Source organism: Tenrec ecaudatus, chromosome 10, assembly GCF_050624435.1.
Source record: "Tenrec ecaudatus isolate mTenEca1 chromosome 10, mTenEca1.hap1, whole genome shotgun sequence".
Lineage (NCBI taxonomy): Eukaryota > Metazoa > Chordata > Mammalia > Afrosoricida > Tenrecidae > Tenrec > Tenrec ecaudatus.
In genome coordinates this window covers 154225894-154230906 of record NC_134539.1, presented here as the reverse complement: position 1 = coordinate 154230906, position 5013 = coordinate 154225894, and positions in this window count along the sequence as shown.

The window sequence follows — 5013 nt, the reverse complement described above, 5'->3', positions numbered from 1 at the left end:
GTGATTCAGTGCCTGGTACTAAAAAGTATGCAAAAATATGAGTTTTTTAAAAAGAAAAGCTTCCGCCCTTGTATAGCTTAGCAACTAGTAAGAATAACAAGATAATTATAACCAAACTCTATCACAGATTATCCTTAGCATAGTGAGTATAAATAACATAGTATTTAAGGACAAAGGGGAGCTCACAGTGAGCAGACCCAGAGATTTTTTAGATGATGTAGTACTGGATATGATGAAGACTGCAATATAAATAGGGCAGGAGAAAAGATTTTCCAGGGAAGAAATTAACCCAACCCAAGCATGTTCATATTTTTTTCTTGTTAATTTAAACTGAGTGCAAATTCAGAGTTTTTGTTGAAATTAAAGTGAAATCAAAACTGTAAAGTATTGATCTGATTTTATAGATTAAATCTGAAATTATTTTTCCTTTAAAAAATATCATTTTATTGGGGCTCATACAACTCTTATCACAATCCATACATACATCAATTGTGTAAAGCACCCTTATACATTCATTGCCCTCATCTTTCTTAAATTTCGCCTTCCGCTTGGGAAGGGATGTTTTCTTGATAAGCACTTAACCTTTACATAAAACTCTCTTACATGAGTTTTTGTGGATTTGTTTCTCTGAATGTACCCAGACTAACACAAGCACGATGGGAAACAGGACTGGGAAGAGTGTCTGTGGACAAATTCTCGACAGTCATAATGGCGTCTGGAAGGCCAAGACGCTGGTGGAGGAGGCCTGCGCGTTTGTGATTTGGAGATGAATCCCCATCACATTCCCCTAATGAAACATCATTCCCCACAATATCCCCCCACAATCGTGTAAGAAATTAAAGATAGTTCCTACAAGCTCATGGCTGGTCACTGTGCAGCCTGGGACCCTTATCTATAGGAACAGGCCTGCTTCCATGTTCTTCCTGCTCTGGGGGCAATGGCTCCCCTCTGTCTGCCTCCAGTACTCTTATTACGGTTCTCCCCCAGGGAGCTCAGGACCCTCCAGGGTTAAGCTGCCGCCCACCTGGTTACGTATGTGCTTGATGGTGTTTGCATGTCCCGAGCCTATATATATAAACTCATTGTGAAATACATTTGCGCTCTCTCTCTTTTGTTCCTGGCTTTGTGGAGGAGGCGAGCGCCCTAAACTCATTACAGGTCTGTCTCTTTAGTTTCTTTTGATTGCACACTAGGACCCTCTCGGCTGTGGGCCAGGCCCTGAGGAAGCACGTTCCCCACGTCGGCGGTGCGCTGGCTGGGTGTCTTTGGGCATAATTGTTACACGTTCAGCTGGAGCCTCCAAGCAGGCCAACCAGATAGGCCTCCCTTGTCCTCTGCAAAGCGCCAACGAAGCACTCTGGGAGCACAGACCGTTCTGAAGTCCCGAGCAGTTTCCTCGCACCAGTAGCTCGAGGGGAAGTTTGGGAATCAGAAGTTGGCTGGACTTCTGATAACGTCTAATTCCACCAAGTGCCATCATACCAGGCCTGTGGTGATGAGGTTCCTTCACCCTCCAGGAGAGGGCACACTCCTGTGAGTGGCTTTTGGGTGCTGTGCCACCTGTTGATTTGTGGGCAGGCAGTCTGCTTCCTAGGAGCCATGGCAGGGATGTGCCTCACTTAGCCCCCCTCTCCTTCAGCTGGAGTCCCGGAGCAGCTGCTCCCAAACGCCCAAATCCCCAAATCCTTACAAGAATCACTGCTGGTAAGGGTGTGAAGAGACAGAGCCTCACACACTGCTGGTGGGACTGTGATCTGGCTGACCACGGGGGAAGGCTGGAACTAGAAACGCCCTATCACCCAGCAACCCCTCTACTTGGGATATCCACCCTTGGGAAGGAAGAGCCGACACAAGTGGACAGACGCACACCCGTCTATGTGCACAGCCCAAAGATGGAAGCCCCCTAAATGCCCATCCATGGAAGAAGGGATCGGCAAACCCACACCGGAAGGGACACCTCACAACACAGACAAACCTGGAGGCCACTGTGTGAGTAGAATTAATCCATCACGACAAACAGTGTATGATACCACTATTGTTCAAAATCATTTTATTGGGGGCTCTTACAGCTTTTTTTTCTTTCTTTTTTTTACATTTTATTAGGGGCTCATACAACTCTTATCACAATCCACACATATACATACATCAATTGTATAAAGCACATCCGTACATTCTTTGCCCTAATCACAAAGCATTTGCTCTCCACTTAAGCCCTCTGCATCAGGTCCTCTTTTTTTCCCCCCTCCCTCCCCGTTCCCCCCTCCCTCATGAGCCCTTGATAATCCACAGATTGTTATTTTGTCATATTTTTCCCTATCCGGAGTCTCCCTTCCCCCCCTTCTCTGCCGTCCATCTCCCTGGGAGGAGGTCACATGTGGATCCTTGTAATCAGTTCCCCCTTTCCAACCCACTCACCCTCCACTCTCCCAGCATCGCCCCTCACACCCCTGGTCCTGAAGGTATCGTCCACCCTGGATTCCCTGTGCCTCCAGCTCCCATATGCACCAGTGTACAACCTCTGCCCTATTCAGTCCTGCAAGGTAGAATTCGGATCATGGTAGTTGAGGGGAGGAAGCATCCAGGATCTGGGGGAAAGCTGTGTTCTTCATCGGTACTACATTTGGGCCTCGGGTCTCCACTCTGCACTTCCCCCTTCATTCACTATGGTATATATATATTCTTTTTTTTTTGTATGATGCTTTATGGTCCCTTTGGCACCTCATGATCGCACCAGCTGGTGTGCTTCTTCCATGTTGGCTTTATTGCTTCTGAGCTAGATGGCCGCTTGTTCACCTTCAAGCCTTTAAGACCCCAGACACTATCTCTTTCGATAGCCAGGCACCATCAGCTTTCTTCGCCACATTTGCTTATGCACCCGTTTGTCTTCGAAGATCGTATCATGGAGGTGTGCACCCAATGATATGATTTTTTGTTCTTTGATGCCTGATAACTGATTCCTTCGGGACCACGTGATCACACTGGCTGGTGTGTTCTTCCATGTGGGCTTTGTTGCTTCTGAGCTAGATGGCCTCTTGTTTATCTTCAAGCCTTTAAGACTCCAGACACTATCTCTTTTGATAGCCGGGCACCATCAGCTTTCTTCACCACATTTACTTGTTCACCCACTTTGGCTTCAGCAGTTGTGTCAGGAGGGTGAGCATCATAGAATGCCAATTTAATAAAAGAAAGTATTCATGCATTGAGGGAGTGCTTGAGTAGAGGCCCAAGGTCCTTCGCCACCTTAATATTACACCTATAAATATAGACATATAGATCTATTTCCCCATCCTCATATATATTTGCATGTACATGTCTTTGTCTAGACCTCCATAAATGCCCCTTGACTCCCAGCTCCTTCCTACATCTCCCTTGCCTTCCCTCTGCCCCATTACCATGCTCCGTCCCCACCTGGGCTACAGCTATGCCTCTTCTCTAGGAAACCTTACCCTTGATCATTCCCCACCAGGCCTGCCACTCCCCCCTCACTACCATTTTGGGTCCCATATTGTTCCCTTGTCCCTGTGTTTGTTAACACCACTTCCTTACCCCCCAAACCCCCACCCCAAGTCCCCCCGGAACTGTCGGTCCCGTTGTTTTTCCTCGAGATAGTTCATCCAGCCTGTCCTATTCAGACAGACCTGTGGAGACACTAACATGCACGAAAACAAGACAGAGGAAAACAAAGCAACAGTATACAACCAGACAACAAAACAACAAAAACAAACCACTGACAAAGAACAAAACAAAACACTTCACAAAAGGAAAGCTTGTAGTTAGTTCAGGGATCTTTGCTGGCCCTTAGGAGCGTTTTCCAGTCCAGTCTGTTGGGGCACCACGCCCTGGCCCCAAAGTCCACTTTCAGCATTCCCTGGGGACCTTGCCACTCCATTCCCTTGCTTACAGCTCTTATCACAATCCATACATGCATCCATCGTGTCAAGCACATTTGTACATATGTTGTCACCATCATTTTCAAAACATTTTCTTTCTATTTGAGCCCTTGATATCAGTTTATTTTCCCCCTCCCCAACCCTGCATCCCTCATGAACCCTTGAAAATGTATAAATTATTATTTTTTTCATGTCTTACACTGACCACTGTCTCCTTTACCCACTTTTCTGTTGTCCATCCTCCTGGGAGGGGGTTATAGATCAATCATTGTTCTCAGTGATACCACTATTGTAAGAGATCAAGTCTCTCTCTCTCTGACACACACATACACACACAGCATTCTTTAATGGTTGGTGGAGAGGGGATAGAAATCACTGGCAAGAGTGAGCTGTTACCTGTGCCCCATGGAAGCAGCACACCAGCCTGTGTGATCCAAGGATTGTGAATGATAAAATAAAAACCGAAGGAGGGAATGGTATCAGAGCTTCAGTTGTGAACACCCACTTTGGGTAAGGCTATGGATGACGATGGGAGCCCCCAATTCATTTGTGGGGTCCACACATGGATTAGGTCCAGGGTTGTGAATAGCCTTGCTATCATGCAGAGCGCAGCCCCACCCCCTCTCCCCTATATTTTGTTTTGTATGTTTTTCTGTATCTGAAATCCAGGAGGGGCCAAACGATAGAGACAGTGACTGCATTGATGGCTTCTTGGGGGACATGTCAGGGTATGTTGGGGGGAGGTGGGGAGCTGATGGCAGTTAGTACAAGAAAGAAGTACATTTTGAAAAATGGATTGTGGAGATGATCGTACAGCTCTTTAATACGACTGCACTATTGAATTGTATGATATGTGTTGTATATACGCCAATAAAACACTTAAAATGTGGTAACCTGGGTGAACAGGGACCTAATGTGCAACAGGAGGGAGGCTTGAGGGGGAAAAACGGAGGTGGGTAGCGGGAGTAGAAGCGTGGACAGACATGTAGGCTGCCGAGTGGGTGCGGGAAGGTTAGAGGAGGCGGTGGCGTGGAAACACAGGGCAGGGGTGGGGTGAGCCGAGTCGCGTGGATGAGATGAAGTAAACCGTGATGGAAATGTGGACTGCAAATATGTGGTTGGA